Source organism: Equus caballus, chromosome 10, assembly GCF_041296265.1.
Source record: "Equus caballus isolate H_3958 breed thoroughbred chromosome 10, TB-T2T, whole genome shotgun sequence".
In the NCBI taxonomy this organism is placed as follows: Eukaryota; Metazoa; Chordata; class Mammalia; order Perissodactyla; family Equidae; genus Equus; species Equus caballus.
Genome location: NC_091693.1, coordinates 7,853,871 through 7,872,155, shown reverse-complemented (window position 1 = coordinate 7,872,155; position 18,285 = coordinate 7,853,871). Strand labels below are relative to the sequence as shown.

At 40.7% G+C, this 18,285-nt stretch overlaps 1 protein-coding gene and 1 long non-coding RNA gene across 2 annotated transcripts in view; one reads left to right on the top strand and one right to left on the bottom strand.

The window, feature by feature from the left end:
• The window catches only part of LOC100052108 (abasic site processing protein HMCES), a 96,812-nt gene that overhangs the window by 46,011 nt on the left and 32,516 nt on the right, over window positions 1–18,285 (top strand). The window lies entirely within an intron of this gene.
• LOC138915905 (uncharacterized) lies at window positions 9,179–18,284 on the bottom strand. Its single transcript, XR_011422349.1, has 2 exons — window positions 18,151–18,284; window positions 9,179–10,843 (listed from the first exon to the last, which is right to left on the bottom strand). It is a non-coding gene; the product is annotated as an uncharacterized lncRNA (long non-coding RNA).

Here is an 18,285-nt window from a genome sequence, read left to right as displayed (position 1 = left end):
AGGAAGGTAAAAAAAGAAGGAAGGAAGTTAGGTAAAACAAAGAAAAGAAACGTAGACAGAAAGATGAATGGGTGGTTGGGGATCCCAAGAGTCGGGGAAGGCTGGGCAGGGGCCTGGCTGAGAAAGCAGCATCCGGAGCCAGGTGGTGGGATCTCTTCCTCAAGTTGGCCCAGAGGCTGTGCCTGGGACTGACTGCCACACCCTCCAAGGGGTCTGCCCTGTGAGCCCAAGAGGGGACTGCCTGTGCACTTCTGGATGGCTTTGCTGGCTCAGGGGCTTCAGCACCTGGAACCACAGGCCGAGCCCAGGGAGCCGCCTGTCCCAGTGGAGGGATGAGGCTTGCCCGCTGGGCCTGGGCACCCTGCCGTCCTCATTCCTCCCAGTGACCTTGTGACTGTGTTGCTGTATTTTGCTGCATGGCTGTGAATTTTTGTTTTCTTCCGTGAAGTCTCTCCTGGGTTTTCTTAAGGTGTTCCCAGCTTGGACCAGCAGTTGCAGGAAGCCCTTCTCCATCCTGAGAGACATTTTTCCAAATTCAATAACACAAGGCCTTATTTTAGACTTAGAGGAAAAATGCGGAAAGAGATCAGAGAAGGTGCTTATGACTCTAATGCCCCCCCTCCTCACCCTCTGTGCTAGAATATGACCTAACCCTAGGGCCATTATCAAGAGGGGGAGAGTGGCTTGGGGACGGCAGAATCAACTCAACTGCAGAATTTGTGGCCAGTTCACCACTGCCCCACTGCCAGCTGAGCTGTCTGTTTTGGCCTCCCATCACTTCATCTGGCTTCTGCTGTTATGACTGGGAAGTTGGTCCCCCAGGTGTGGTGGGAACAAAAGTTATTCCTTGGAAGATGTTCTTTCTCCCTGTCTCTCTTTCTGTGTTTTCTTATTTTTCTTTTTTGCCTTGTCTGCAAGCTTCTCAGACCTTGGGTTGGCTCTTGTGGCCCTGGATGGGATATTGTTTTGTTTTGTTTTGTTTTTTGTCTTTTGTGGGTGTTTTTGAGGAAGATTAGCCCTGAGCTAACATCTGCTGCCAATCTTCCTCTTTTTGCTGAGGAAGACTGCCCCTCAGCTAACATCCGTGCTCATCTTCCTCTACTTTATATGTGGGACACCTGCCACAGCATGGCTTGACAAGCGGTATGTAGGTTCACACCCAGGATCCAAACCAGCAAACCCCAGGCCACCCAAGCAGAATGCACGAACTTAAGCACTGCACCACCGGGCAGGCTCCTGGATAGGATATTCTTGATCATGACCCCTCTGGGGGTCTTCTTGCAGTCCACAGCATGGCTTGGGGTCATGGTCAGTCTGGGAATCTCCAAATACTGTCTCAGAAACACACTCTCTCCATCTTTTTTTGCTATATCCCAATCCTCCAGGTGTCCGACGTGATCTTTCTCTTCTCCGTGCTTGTGCTGTCTCTTCAGTATTTTCCATGATCCTGTGCTCCTATGCTAGGGTGTATGCATTCTATCCCAGTGGATTCAGTTTTCTTTCAGCTGTGCCTCACCTGTGTATTGCCTAGTCTCTTCAAAACTCATTGTCATGGACTAAAGAGGTGTGTAGCTTGGAGGGCTGAGGAGAGGTATTGGCATGCTTTTAATAATATAAGTGGTCCCAGATGGAGGATTTGAGAAACAAGAAGGAATGATGAACAAAGAAAATGCTAAAATGTGTGTAAGTAGAAAACAGTATTGACAGTGGAACAAAATAGCAGAAATGACTGACAGCATTTAAAAAGACAATGAAAGGGCCGGTCTGGTGGTGTAGTAGTTAAGTTCGTACTCCACATCAGCAGCCCAGGGTTCCCAGCTTCAGATCCCAGGCACAGATCTACATGCCACTCATCAAGCCATGTTGTGGCGGCAAAATAGAGGAAGACAGGCACATACAAAATAGAAGATGATTGACACAGATGTTAGTTCAGCAACAATCTTCCTCAAGCAAAAAGGGGAAGATTGGCAACAGATGTTAGCTTAGGGCCAATCTTCCTCACTAAAAAAATGTATATATATATATATATATATATATATATATATATATAGACAGTGAAAATACTGGAAAACAGTGGCATATAATTCAAGAGATTGGTGTGGGTTTGATTTAAATTATTTCAAGTCCCTTTATTGTTACAGATAGGCCTAATGTTTTGAGATTCAGATTTAGTAAGCTGTAAGAGACCTGAAATAATTGTTCCTTAAAACAAGATAAAAACTTGGGCCAGCCCCAAGGCCAAGTGGTTAAGTTTGTGTGCTCTTCTTCGGCCCCCAGGGTTCACCAGCCCAGGTCCTAGGCATGAACCTACACACCATTCATCAAGACATGCAGTGCTGGCATCCCACACAGAAGAACTAGAATGACTTACAACTAGGATATAAACTATGTGCTGGGGCTTTGGGGAGAAAAAAAAAAAGAGGAAGATTGGCAACAGTTGTTAGCTCAAGGTCAATATTCCTCACCAAAAAGTATACCTTTAAAAAAAATAAGGTAACTGATTTTTCTATCCTCACATTTAGTAGTCTGCAGTTAGGTAGTACAGGACTGGTGTAGATCTTCTTTCTTGTTTTCCATCACCCTGAGGATGGTGACCTTATTCACCCAGCCCAAGATGGCACACCATCACATTCACATCCCAAGGAGCCAAGTGGAGGAGGGGGCAAAGAGGCACATCAGTTTACTTTAAGAACAGGAATCTGAGGTTGCACACAGTACCTTCTGTCACGTGCTCCTGGCTAGCACTTACTAACGTGGACAGACGTAGCTGCAGAGCTAGCTGGGAAATTACCAAGAGTTATGACATCCAGCACTGGTGATGAAGCAAGTAAATGAATATTGAACCATTGCTTTTGAGGAAATATTATAATGACATTTAGAACTTAAACTTTGAATACCTGTTTAAAAATCTAGGGCTTCTGTTTTCAGCTCTGACATTTCAGGAGCTTAGAAGCCATCGCTTCTGTCCTTACAACAAGAGAAAAAACTGAACAAACTGAAAATGAATGACTTTTCTTAAACCTATCAGAGAATTGAGGTCACAGGGAAAGCCGCCACCCTGAATTGTGGAGAGATGGAAAAATGTGGGTGATAACAACCAAGATCAGTTTACTTGGAGCAAAAGCCACTGGAGCCATAAACTGTTAGGATCACTTAAATGATAATTTTGATGAATTGCTGAAGGGTAAGTATGGATTAGTTTGAGTATGAAAAACTCTGGGGGCCCAGCCTTACACACTCCCTTCTTTCATGGGTTTTACCTCTAGGAACCCCACCAGATTCTCAGGGTGAAGATTTTAGACAACCCTCCCCCCCATTTTTTGGGCAGGGGAAGAGGCAAAGTAACATTTTGAAATACAATCAGAATGTTCTCTATAACAAAGGCCATTCTCCTCGGCAAATGGTATTACCAGAGCCTTTTCTCCTTGAGGGAAGGGCAATTAGCCAGTGCCAGCCCCCTCTAGGCTTCCTGTCTCACCAAAGGGAAGAAGAGAAAAAAGCCTGAGAAATACTGAAGGTCACATCCCAGGGACTCAGACCCACTCAAAGATGAGATTTGGCTATAAGATTATAGAATGCTTCCCCTCCCCTACACCTTATCATGACGTCAGTAGGGTTCCTGTATAATAATAGTGGGTTGCAACTACAAGAGCTACAAGACACAGACTCTAAGAAGGAGGTCTTAGGGAATCCCAAAGACAACAGGGGGGAAAAACAAGTTGTCTAGAGGAAACTGAAGCCTCTGGCCCCTATAGCTGTAGCAAACATTAAGCATAGTCCATCTACTGGCCAGATCAACATAAAATCTCACACTAAGGCCTGTTAACTTCAGTTTTTATTACCCGATGCATCATATCCAGCTTTCAAGAATTACAAGTTACACTAAAAAGCAAGAAAAAACAGGTTGAAGAGACAAGGCAAGCATTAGAACCAGGCTCAGATATTACACAGATTTTGGAATTATTGGATAGGAAATTCAAAATAATTTGATTAATATGTTGAAGGACTTAAATGGAAAATGTAGACAATATGCAAGACAGATGGGTAATATAAGCAAAGAGATGGAAATGCTAACAAAACATCAAAAGAAAATGCTAGGAATCAAAAACAAATAAAGAACACCTTTGATTGGCTACACCTTTGATAGGCTCATCCGTAGACTGAAAGTGGTCAAAGAGTCAGTAAGCTTGGAGATATGTCAATAGGAACTTGCCAAACTGAAATGTAAAGAAAAACAGGAGAAAAAAAAAACAGAACAGAATATCCTAGAACTGTGAGATAATTACAAAAGGTGTAATATACATGTAATTGGAATACCAGAAGGAGAAGAAAGAGATAAAGGAGCAGAAGAAATATTTGAAGTAATAATGGCTGAGAGTTTTCCAAAATTAATAACACCAAACCACAGAGCCAGGAGCCTCAGGGAACACCAAGCAGGTGAAATACCAAAAGATCTACACCTACGCATATCATACTGACACTGGAGATAACCTAAGACAGAGAGAATCTTGAAAGAAGGCAGGGGTGGGAGGGTGGGACACATTACTATAGAGGAACAAGGATATCAATGTAATTCTTTCTTTCTTCAGAAACCATGTAAGCAAGAAGACAGTGGAGTGAAATATTTAAAGTGTTGGGGGAAAAGACTAGAATTCTACATCCAGTGAAATCACCCCTCAAAATGAAGGAGAAATAAAACCTTTCTCAGAGAAACAAAAATGGAAAGAATTTGTTGCCAGGAGGTCTGTCTTGCGAGAAATGTTAAGAGAAGTTCTTTTGAGAGAAGGAAAATGGTATAGGTCAGAAGCGAAAGGAAGGAAGATTGTCAGAGCAGGAATAAATGAAGGTAAAATAAAATCTTTCATTTTTCCTACTGTTTGTTGACCTAATAGATATCTTTTAAAAGTAATAATAGTAATGTGTTGAATTATTACAGCGTATGGATAAGTGAAATCAATGGCAGCAGTGTTATAAGGGATGGGAGAGAAGAATTGGGAATACTCTGCACTACCTGTAAGCAGTATACTCTTATTTGAAAGTGGACTTAGATTAGTTGCAAATGTACGATTCAAACTCTAGGGCAACCACTAAAAATTTTTTTAAAACTATAATTTATATGCTATGAGAAAAGAGAAAATGGAATAATAGAAAATACTCAAAACCAGAGAAAGCAGAAAAGGAGAAGAGAAAAAAGAAAACAAAGAACAAATACAGTGAATAGAAAACCATTACATTAATAGTAATATTGACAGTACATTAACAGTAATATTAATCCAACTCTATCAATAATCACTTTAAATGTAAATCATCTAAATACACTGATTAAGAGAAAGGCTGTCAGAGTGGGTTTTTAAAAAAGACTCAACTTTGTGTTGTCTACAAGAAATCCATTTTTAAATATAAAGCCGCAAATAAGTTAAAAGTAAAGGGGTGGAAAAATATATACCAGGCTTAATCAAAATAAAATAGGAGTAGCTATATTAATTACAGACAAAACTTATTTCAGAACAAGGAAAATTACAAAGGGAAAAGAAGACATTACATAATGATAAAGGAGTCAATTCCCCAAGAAGTCACAAGAATCCTTAAAGTGTATGCACCTATGAGCAGAGTGTCAAAATACATGAGGCAAAAACTGAACTATATTGATAATAGCCAAAAATGGAAACAATGAAAATGTCCACCGACACATGAATGGATAAATAAAATATGCTATATCCATAAGATAGACTGTTATTTGGCCATGAAAGGCATGAAGACTGATACTTGTTACAACATGGATGAGCCTCAAAAACATTATGCTAAGTGAAAGAAGCCAGAAACAAAAGGCCACCTATTGTATGATTATTCCATTTATATGAATTTTCCAGAATAGACAAATCCTTAGAGACAGAAGGCAGATTTGTGGCTGCCAGGGACACTGGGGATGAGGGAATGGGGAGTGACTGCCTAATGGACATGGGGTTTCCATTTGGGGTGATGAAAAATTTCTGGAACTAGGTGGTGGCGATGATTGCACACCGCTCTGAAGGTACTAAATGCCACTGAATTGTACACTTTTAAATCGTTCAAATGGTAAGTTTTATGTATGTGAATTTTATCACAATAAAAATCACTGATAAAACTGTAAGGAGAGGGGCTGGCCTGGTGGCGCAGCAGTTAAGTTTGCATGTTCCGCTTCTCGGCGGCCTGGGGTTCGGCAGTTCGGATCCCGAGTGCAGACATGGCACCGCTTGGCAAAAAGCCATGCTGTGGTAGGCATCCCAAGTATAAAGTAGAGGAAGATGGGGACGGATGTTAGCTCAGGGCCAGCCTTCCTCAGCAAAAAGAGGAGGATTGGTGGCAGATGTTAACTCAGGGCTAAGCTTCCTCAAAACAAAACAAAAAGAATAAAAATAATAATTTAAAACGTCAAAGTTTTCAGATGAAATTCTAATGAAAGTGTACAGTTAGCTGTCCTATGATTTTCAAAGGGTTAGTTGGAAGTCTCCATTTCTGTATGGACCGTGTCCCAAGCATTACTAGGTAGGGTGTGTAGGGTTTTGCTAAAGTAAGAAGGATGGATACATGCTTTATTTAATCACATTACATTGGGCTTTCTCTTTGGATTTAGTGTAAATGTCCTCAAACTTTGCCCAAAGGCAACATAGATTTTGGTTAGTTTTGTTTCTGGGAAAATTTGATGGTTTTGAGGCCTGTAGACCAGGGAGAATGGGTTCAAGATCTCTAGTAAGAAAATCCCACGTCCTATTGATCTTCACTGGGCCTGGTGACAAGTCCTTTCACGAGGAGTTGAGTGGGGACTGGGTGTGCTGAACCAAGTTGAAATGTGGAAGGCAGAGGCCCAGACTCTTGGGGTACATTATTTCCAACTCAGAATTGTGCAAATGAGGGAGACAGAACAGAGAGGGGAGACAGCAAGTGAAGGAAGGGTCAGTGCTATTTTAAGATTGAAATCAACTTTAAGGACTTATGAAGTCTTCAGAGCACTTAAAATCAAATAAATGCAGTAAAAAAACATACAGCCTACGTTAAAAGTATTTTTACATATCTATATAAAATTGTATTAGTATAAACCTGCCAAATGGAATTTTAGATTGATTATAAATGGTAATGTTCATATTGTAGTTCTCATATTTTAAAGCCTGTACATAGGTCTGAAATATTATTAGGGCCTTGGTTAGTCCCTATGTATCAGGCTGTTTGCCCACCATTACTTCTTTCCTTTACTCTATCCCTGACTCATGTCACTAAAACTTCCCCACCCACTTCATTAATGACAAAAGGTTTTTTTACTGTTTCTCTTTTTAAAAACTGAGGTAAAATTTACATACAGTAAAATATAAAAATCTTAAGTATGCATCATTTGTATATAATTGTGTATCCTCCACCCTGATCAAGAAATCGATTTCTCCATTCCCTCAGAATGTTCCCTTGCCTCCTTCCCAGACAGTAACCACCACCCACTTCTGAGATAATCACTCTGCTGACTTCCATCTCCATAGATTAGTTTTGCTTGTTTTAGAACTTCATATAAGTCTTTGGTATCTGCCTTCATTTGCTCAGATATTGTGAGATTCATCCATGTTGTTGTGTATAGTATTAGTTTGTTTCTTTTTATTGCTGACTAAGGGTACCACAATTTGTCTATCCAATCACCTGCTGGTGGATAGTTGGATTGTTTCCAGTTTGGGGCTCTTACACACAAAGCTCCCATGAATATTTGTGTACAAGTCTTCGTATGGAGCTATGTTTTCATTTCTCTTGGACAAATACCTTGGAGTGGATTGGCTGGGTCCTATAGAGGGTATATGTTTATGAAAGTTCTTAATTTTTGATGCTATTAATTCAGCCTCAGTAGTTTCATTTTTCTTAGCTTGGCAAGCCATGGAAAATTAGCCACAGTGGCAATTTATACTGATAGTCTTGTACACCAATAAATACAGATGAGCGTCAGCTGTACCAGGCTTTTGGCAGAGTGCCAGTGTAAAAGCTAAGCCACTGCTTCAGCAGCTGTTTCTGAGGCATAATTAGAGGCTGTTTTGGATAACCAGCTGCTATGTATCCTCTAGCTAAATTTAACAATGGAGAACAACCTGAGCACCATTTTACGTAATACTCCCAACAGCCTCTGTTAAATGAGCTTGGCGGACAGCTCTACTATGACTGGAGCCCCATTCCAAAGTCGTTTCTTACTACTGGTGATACCTCTGCATGTATTAGGGAGGCCCAAGTCACATACAAATTTGCTGTATTAGCCTCAACCTTGGTGAAGTTTTTCTTTCTTGTTGCATGTTGGACAATAGCTTTCTAAGGTCTCCTCGTGTCTAACATGCAAGTATGATTTCTGCTATGTCTAGGAGTTGCTTAAAGGGACAAATACTGAGGCTAGGGAATAAATTATAAGTATTATCTGAAATATGAGGCAACTGAACTGGTCTGATCTTTAAATCAAAATGATGAAGTGAAGGTGAACACAACAGGTTTACAGCAGAAGGCAATAAGACATGTCCCCCGGGATGGCTGATGCCCCTAGTGTTCAAGGTGGAAGTGGGGCACCTCTGAATAAAAGAATTTTTCTTTTGCACTCTCTTAGTTAGGACACTGGTCCAGTCCTTAGTTGAGTGGGGGCATTCAAGTACTATGGGAGGGAGATTACTGCTGGGCTTGAAATTTTCATTAAGGAGGTAAATGTGCTCCTATTTTCTTGGGAGTCTTCGGTCATATCAATTAGAATACAGAAAACCATTTAGCTATTTCTTCAAGGAAGACCAAGTAAACATCCCATCCCATCATTTGTTTTGTAAAGTAGTGCTTCTCAGGGCCAGCCCCGTGGCTGAGTGGTTAAGTTTGTGTGCTCTGCTGCAGGTGGCCCAGGGTTTCGTCATCGGTTCAAATCCTGGGTGTGGACATGGCACTCATCGAGCCATGTTGAAGCAGTGTCCCACATACCACAACTAGAAGGACCCACAACTAAGAATACACAACTATGTACCTGGGGGCTTTGGGGAGAAAAAGGAAAAAAATAAAATCTTTTTTTTTTTTAAAGTAGTGCTTCTCAAACTGTGGTGAAAGACAATTTTTTTTCTTTCCTTTATAAAAATTTGCAATCTGTTTTGAACCAAGACTTTTTGGAAAATATATAAACACAAATTGCTTGAAAAATAAGAAAAAGACATACAAGACACAAGCCCCATTTTATTTTTAGTTTCAACAGACATAAAATTAGATTTTCATAAATATAACCAGAAGAAGCATAACAGAGAAAAAAATAATATAAAAAACTGTTCACATTGTTCGTTAACAAGTGCATAGGGGTGAATGATATACAGAATTACTATTACACTATTACTATTAACTTTTTATCCATAATCATAACCAAACAAAATATAAGGGAAATAATTCTCCATACTATGTCTATACACACAGTCTGAATGAACGTCATGTATAACATTTTTCAAAGTTTCAGTGACAAATGAGCTATTTAAGTTGTGGAGTAGGAACTCTCTCCTGTGCTATCCAACCCCCACCCGTCACCCTCACCTTTGTCCACAGGCCCCAGCATCTACCCTCTTTCTTTTTCCCTGGTAAGAAATGCTCCATTTAAAGTATTGCCAGCCTCTGCCCCTCCAGGAAGTCTTACTTTGGCCCTTCCTCACAGGTTTTGCCAGGGGTTCCTCGCAGGAGTGATTTTTGTTCCTGAGGCCTTGTCCTTTTACTTCCCTCCAAAGAATCTGATTTGCAGGTATCTTTAGTTCTAAATGTGATTTCTGCCCATGTCTTAAGCTCAGAAACATTGTCTCTTTACCTGGAATCTTCACTCTGGGAATCAAGTTTGTATCTTTCCTACAAGAAACCAATTCTCTGGTTGTGGGTACTTGTGTTAGACACTGATGTTTGACAGACACAACAGACAGCCTCAGCCCACTTTTTCTTTGCTGATTTCCATTATATATGTTGGAGGAATTCAATATTTTATTTCCCAGCCTACCTTGTAACTAAAGAAGACCACGTGTCATGAATCTGGCCATCAGATATAAGCAGAAATATTCGTGGGTGAGGGGTGTTTGAAAGTATTTGCTTTCTTCATAAAGGGATACAATCAGCTAGCACAGTACTTGCCCTTAATTTTTGCCAACAGCAGAGACCAACCTTGAGTCCCCGATATGGCACCATTCCCTGTGAGGACCAGCCGGCCATGTGGCAGAAGGTCGATTACATTGGACCTTTTCCATCATGGATGGGACAGAGATTCATCCTCACAAGTACAGACACATATTATCTTAGGTTTTCTTTCCCTGCCTGTGATGTTTCTGCCAGCATCACCAACCACGGACTCACAGAATGCTTTATCCACCATCTTGGCATCCCACACAGCCTTTTGTCTGAACAAAAAACTCATTTCACAGCAAAGGAAGTACGGCAATGCATGCACGCCCATGGAATTAACTTTCTTACCCCATGTTTTGCTACCTGGAATCAGCTGGCCCCACTGAAAGGTGGAATGACTCACTGAAAATTCAGTTACAGTGCCGGTTGGAGATATCACCCTGAAAGGCTGGAATTCTGTCTTACAGGATGCAGAATATATTTGAATCAGAGACCATTATGGCCTCTCCCACACCCTAATACATGCTCCAGGAATGAAGGGGTGAAGTGGGAGTGGCTTCTCTCACTATAACACCTAATAGCAGACTCACAGAATTTGAGCTTTGCTGCTATGGACATATTAGTCCCCAAGGGGGCAATGTTTCCACTGGGGGACATACCGGTGGCAATGGTCGTACTGAATTGGAAGATGAGACTTCTTTCTTGAACATTTTGGGCTCCTTGTAACACTGACCTAAGAGGAAAAAAAAGTTAAGCTACTGGATGGACTGATTGATCCTAATTACCAAGGAGGATCAGGTTACTGCTATACAATTGAGGTAGGAGGGCTATGTCTGAAACCCAGGAGATTCTCTGGCATTCCTCTTAGTACTTCTCTGCCCAATAGTAAAGGTTAATGGGAAAATGACAGCAATAAAAAGAAAAACATGATCGAGGACTCAGAATCTTCAGGAATGAGTGTTTGGGTTACTCTACCAGGTAGAGAACCTAGAGCATCTGAGGCTGTCACTGAAGGCAATGGAAATACAGAAAGGGTCGTTGAAGATGCAAATCACAAACATCAACTATGGCCTCATATCCAATTACAGACATGAGGACTGTAGTAGCTTTGCATATTTTCTCTTTGCTGGTTATATGTATTTATTTGTTTATTCTAACATCCTTTTTCTTCTCTTTCCTCATTTTTATTTTATATGCAAGTTGTTGGAGGTTAACTTTACAATTTACTCTTTAGGCAACAGAATATTCTGTAGGATTGTAACCGAATTTGAGAAGTAATTAATGTAGCCATAAATAAATTAATTAATAACTAATATAGCCAACTGTTGGGACTGTGCATTTTCACATTTGGATAGCTGGTACCTTGCTAGGTAGAAATGCAGAGTTGTTTTGTTGCTGTACGGGAGCTCAAAAGTGTGTAGAAAAGTATGCAGAAACTGAGTAGCCAAAGCAGTTGACAATGTGCGGTTATCAATTTATTGCCTCTCAGCTCCAAATTTACTCTTCAATACCTGCTCTGTGAAAATGGACTGGATTCTTCAAGCCTTTCCTCTTTACAGTGAGTATGATGTGAAACGTTGTCAGTAGAGGGCGCTGGAGGAGGAAGGGGCTTCTCTTCCTGGTTCTGGCTGCTGCATTTTGCTTTTTCTTGCTCTTGCTTTGTGGTCCATGGGGTGTGTGTATGTGAAAACATTCAATGATGCTCAGCACCAGCTGTGCTCCAGAGCATGCAGTCTCTCGGAGATCTTGCCAATCTGGCCTGGGCTCAGTGACCACCTTGCTGAGGCCCTCCTGATGAGACACTCACACACATAGTGGAATCGCAACTCTCTCTGTATACCTGCCCATCAGCTTTGGCTTGCATGTGCCATGGAAGGCTATTTCCTGCAGCCCTTCTGATGTGGATACCCTGCATCTCACCCTCGTGCCTGCGGTGCCACTCCCACACTGAGTACTTGGCAACCCAGCAAACTTCTCTGCCATCCAGTGGGATGTAACTACATCTCTACTGAGGTCTGAAACCCAGCCTCTGGGAGGGACCCTCCTTCCAACTTTGTCCTTCTTTAGGTACTCTCCCTCAGCCCGTGTCTGGTATTTTCACCGTAAGCATCTTTGCCATAGACATCTTTCCTGCATGTGTTTTCACTGCAGACATTTTCACTGCATAACTAATTGGCCATAAGGCAATTTTGTTATCAAAGATGAAATAATGAATAATAAAAGAGGGATATTAAAAAGGATATAATAAAACATGAAAAATGAATAATAAAATTAAAAAGACATTGCAAAATACAAAATATTTGAATACATTTAAAATATGTGTAGATTCATGGCAATAATGAGCAAATAACTGATTTTATTTTGTGGGTTGTACCTAAGCACTTGTCTGCAAAGTCTTTCATTCACAATATATATATTTTTTTGCTTGTTGATTCATTTCCTCATTTGGCATCCATCACACTTTTTCTTTTTTGCTAAAACTTCTTCCTTCATTAAGAGAGATATCAGTTTCCAAATACTAGGATGCATATTTGTAACTGAGCTTTGTATTGCATTGTGAAAAGCCTTCTACACTGTTCTTTGTTCTTGGCTCATGTCTGTGGATAGATGTTCCAGAGTTCTATGGGAAATGCAAAGCTAAGATTTATTTAATATAAAAATGAGAGTATTGTGTCAATGGAGAAATGAAACCACACTGTCAAGCAGTTGAAACCAAATTGTCAAACCAAACTGTTACCCAGTTATTTTATCTTTTATGGCAAAATTGCCTTACGACCAATTAGTTATACAGTGAAAATGTTCACAGCAAAAATGCTTGTGGCAAAGATGTCTATGGCAAAGATACTTGCTTATGGCAAAAGTACCCTAAGGGTTCTTTGATGTCTTTATAGTTACTCTCATCATTGCTTAATAATTCTTTATATTAAACTTCTGTTTAAATTCTGGTGCAGTTTCTGTTTCCTGACTGAACCCAAACTAGTACAAACTGACTATAGGAATTGGGTGCTGATACAAAAAGCTTCTCATCCATTTTTGGCAAAAGCCCACCGTCATTAATTTCTCCAGGATACCCAACTCCTAAAAGTCTCATAAGGTAGGACAGTTTGCCTTCTGCCTCCTTGACAGATTATAAGCTCCACAATAAACACTCTCATCTTTTTCTCCAAGATACGTGTTTCTGCCCATCAGTCCTCCTATAAGAACATTGGGCATGACGGAGAAGCTCAGCAACTTGAAAATGAATACCTGTTTATAGTAATGTCATATTTTTATGGAAGTTAAATTCAAAAGTCAGGAACAAAATAAAAAATTGGTTGTATTCCAAATCATCCTATAAAATATCGTAAGTGGTTCACAAAGCATAAAACATGGATTGATTATCCAACACTGAAGAATAATGTGTGTATATATATATATGTGTTAACCGTACATCATTAACATGCATATATAATAAAAGGCCCATATACTAAATATAATTTCATGATTCATATTTATACAAAAGAGTAACACATATATATTAATTTATGTGCAAAAGTAACACACACCTTATATTAAATGTGCATATGATTATTGGCAAATCGGAGACTCAGTCCTAAGTTATCAGCCCTCAGGTTACTTACCAATTAGAAAGGAAAAAATATCACTTTACAATGGAAATATCTGGCCATTACCACTTTAACTAAGTGATCAAGTTTAGCATCACCAATAGTGAAATGACCTGACCTCATGTTTCTCCTCGTGTGATACAAGAGGACACAACCTTGTCTATGTAGTACCCTTGCTAACTTGTTTAACCTGGATTTTACCATGAGAAAATAAACAGACAAATCCAGACTATAAGACATTCTGTTGAACAACTAACTTAGATTCTTAAAAAAATCAATGTCTAGAGAAAACAAAAAGGTGGAGGGACTGTTCCAGATTAAGAGCCTAAAGAGACATAGCATCAAATGCAATGCATGAACTTTGTGTCCTGCTTAAAGAAAAACCTATATAAGACATTTTTGGGACATTTGGAGGAAATTTGAATATGAGTGAGTTGTGGAATTATTAATTTCCTTGGGTCTGATCGTGATGTGTGGTTAGAAGTATGTGGGATGTATTACTGTGTTTACTGATATGAGTGAGACACTTTTGTGTGTGGTGATGTATGTGTAAGACTCTGTGTAGAAGAAAATGTCCTTGTTTTTAGGAGATACGTGATGACATATTGACTAGTGAAGTATCATGATACTTGAATTTATTTTCAAATGGTAGAGAGAGATTATCAAAAGTGGCAAGTTGTTAGTTGGTGAATCCAGGAGATAGGCATGCATAAGGGTTCTTTGTACTATTCTTTCAACGCTTTTAGAGATTCAAAAATTTTCGAAATAAACAATTGAAGAAAATGTGCCTATTAGGTGACTCCACTCTATCATATGGGAGAAATAAATGTGGGAGAGCACTGAGCCGCTTGCGGATGTACCCAAAGACCCCACCAGAACAGGAGAACTAGGGAACCAGTTCCTCAATTTGTTTCTGTAAGAGAAGCTTCAGGAGAAGGAAAGCAGAATATTCTGGTTGGGGCCGGGGATGGGGGTTAGGGGGGTAGTATCTCAGGGAGTAAGGCAGAATGACTAACTTAATCAAGGACATGGATTTCTGATGAATGGCAGGGCATTCCATCCTCCCCCTGCTCTGAGGAAAGATTTCCTCATCCAGACATTGGAGTCAGAAGTCTGAAGTGGATCTTATGGGTTAAAATCAAGGTGTTGGCAGAGCTGCATTCCTTCTGTAGGCTCTTGGGGAGAATCTGTTTCCTTGCCTTTTCCAGCTTCCGGAAGCTGCCTGTATCCCTTGGCTCATGGCCCCTTACTCCACCTTCAGAGCACATCATTCCAACCTCTCCTTCTGTCTTCACATCTCTCTGACTCTGACCTTCCTGCCTTCCTCTTACAAGGACCCTTGTGATTACATTGCACCCTGTCAGATAATCCAGGATAATCGTCTCATCTCAACAGATCCTTAATTTAAGCATATCTGGAAAAGTCTCTTTTGCCATATAAGATAAAATAGTCATACGCAGGTTCTGGGGCTTAGAAATTGGACATCTTGAGGGAGAAGGAACATTACTCTACCACATTATCTTATTGGCATCATTTGATATATGTATTTCTTTTATCTCTTTTATTTTGTTCATGCAACATATTTTTTTTCATCTAGGGTTATGTTTATTTCTAGGTCTGAAAAGCAATCCCAAATTCTCATTTTTATTTATTTTTTATTGTGGTAACATTGGTTTATAACATTATATAAATTTTGGGTGTACATCATTATTTTTGATTCTTGTGTAGATTACGTCATGTTCACCACCCAAAGACTAATTTCAATCCATCACCACGCACATGTGCCTAATCACCCCTTTCACCCTCCTCCCTCCCCCTTCCCCTCTGGTAACCACCAATCCAATCTCTGTCTCTGTGTGTTTGTTTGTTGCTGTTGTTTGAGGAAGATCAGCCCTGAGCTAACATCTGCTGCCAATCCTCCTCTTTTTGCTGAGGAAGACTGGCCCTGAGCTAACATCTGTGCCCATCTTCCTCTACTTTATATGTGGGATGCCTGCCACAGCATGGCTTGATGAGCGGTGCCATGTCTGCACCCGGGATCTTGGCAGGTAGACCCCGTGGCCACTGAAGCGGAATGTGCGAACTTAACTGCTGCGCCACTGGGCCGGCACCATGTTTGCTGTGGTTTTTACCTTCTATTTATGAGTGAGATCATATATTTGACTTTCTCCCTCTGACTTATTTCACTTGGCATAATACCTTCAAGTTCCATCCATGTTGTCACAAATGGCCAGATTTCATCCTTTTTTATGGCTGAGAAGTATTCCATTGTGTATATATACCACATCTTCTTTATCCATTCGTCCCTTGGACACCTAGGTTGCTTCCAAGTCTTGGCTATTGTGAATAATGCTGCAATGAACATAGGGGTGCATGTACCTTTACACATTTAGTTTTTCATGTTCTTTGGCTAAATACCCAGCAGTGGAATAGCTGGATCATATGGTAGTTCTATTCTTAATTTTTTGAGGAATCTCCATACTGTTTTCCATAGTGGCTGCACCAGTTCACGCAATGCATCTTGTCACTGGATTTCTTAATGTTTTTCCAACATTAGGAAATCTTTTGACATAATTCATTGTGCAAATTTCATACTACATTGTTGAAATCAGTCCTTTTATTTGGAATTTTTGCATCTATAATCACAAATGTTAAAGTAATTAAACAAGGAGGCCATTTGACTGAGTTGGCTCTGATGCCTTGGTAGCCTACATAAGCAAACCAAAATCTAACCCAGAGTAGATGCACCTGAATCCAACAAAATCAAACTTAAGACCAACCAATCACAAAAGCCAACTTAGTTTTCCCAAATAGGGGAACTGCTTAAGTGATATCCAATCAAATAATTTCCTTGCTTGGCTTAGTGGTCTTCTTTACAAAAACCTTTCCAATAGCTCCTGTTGGTGGAGCGCTCCTAACCACTTTCGGTTTGATACTGCCTAATTCAAATCAATATATGCTCAAATAAACTCTTGAACATTTTAACGTGCCTCAGTTTATCTTTTAACACAAATGCAACTGATTAATACTTTTCTTTTGGCCCATCTGTATCAGGTTTTATACTAGGTACACAAAATTAGACAGCATTCCATCTTTTCCTTGGATCCAAATAAATCGAATAATCATTATAAGTTCAAAAGTTAGCTAAAACCCAGCTATAACCATCTGGTAACTTTTTAATGGTACATATTTTAAGATATATTTAAATTTTATTTGGTTATTATTCTATTCAGGTTTTCCAGTTCTTAGTAGAAATTAATAATTTAAATTTTACTAGAAAATCTACAATTATTTTTACCATGGTTATAGAGTTGCACATAACAGCCTCAGAATTCTTTCCAAATCTGTGTCTATGGTTTAACCTCTCTCATTTCTAATGTTTTTGTTTTAATTTCTTTTTTGTTTTGTTATTGTTTATCAATATTGTGTTTCACTTATCCTTTAGAACCAAACTGTGAATTTTTAAAATCTGGCCCACTTTTCTATTTTCTAGTTCATTAATTTCAGAGTCTATACTTATTCATTTTATACTTAACAAATTTAATACGTAATGTTTCATAAGAAGAACATGATTATGTCCAAAATATAAGGGAATACTCTAAGGTAAAAAGAAAATATTCATAATTACATGTCCTAGAAATTAACTACTGTTAACAAATATTAGTGTAACTTTCCAGAGATCTTAAGTGCCTTTCCATCTCTGTTTATGTACTTATACAAAGTTTGAAAACAGATTACATGATATATAGAGGTTAGTATTGGTACTCCATTACTTCCACTCCGGACTCAGGGCTGCCCTCCTTCAACCTCCCGCTGGCCCTTCTCAGAGTCTCCCACCCTGAGCTCAAGACTGCCCCACTTCAGTCTCTCCGCCACATCCCCACCCTGCTAAGCTAGGACTACATTTCCCAGACGCCTCCAGGGTGGGCCCAGCCCCTACTGGGCGCCCCTGTGATCCCCCAGCCCCTACTGGGCGCCCCTGTGATCCCGCCCGAATTATGCTGAACAGCCGGGACATCTGGCTGTAGTCTTACGGTGTTCCAGACTGAGGACCGCGCTTCCCAGTGGAGCCCGCGACTGGAGAGTGAATTCTCAGGGGAAACCTGGGCACCCAGCTCGACCAGGATTGTGGGGCGCCAAGGGCTGAACCGCCCAGGTGCGGGAGGACTCCTAGTTCGTGGCATGGCGGGGAGTGGTCCTCTCCTGATCCCACGCTCAGAGCGCGGCTCCGTGTGGAGAGAACTTTGGACGGTCGGCCTCCCGGCCTCTAACTACAGTTGCTAGAGGCCTCTGGGCATCTCCCAGTTTGGGGCGAGGCTGTTGCAGACGGGTTAACCTCGGGGACTCGGACGTCCTCGTGGCCGACCCCTCCTCCCTTTCCCTGGCTGTGCGCTATCTTTCCCAGAAGCCTCCACGGTCCACAACCTTTTCTTACCCCTGGCGGCCACCTATTGCTCCTGGACCTGTGGGTTCGCCCAGGTCCGCAGAGGATGCTCGGGCGCGGCTGGGCGGCCAGGTGTGGGCTTCACTGAAGGTTTGGAACACACCGCGACCCTGGGCGGAAAAGACT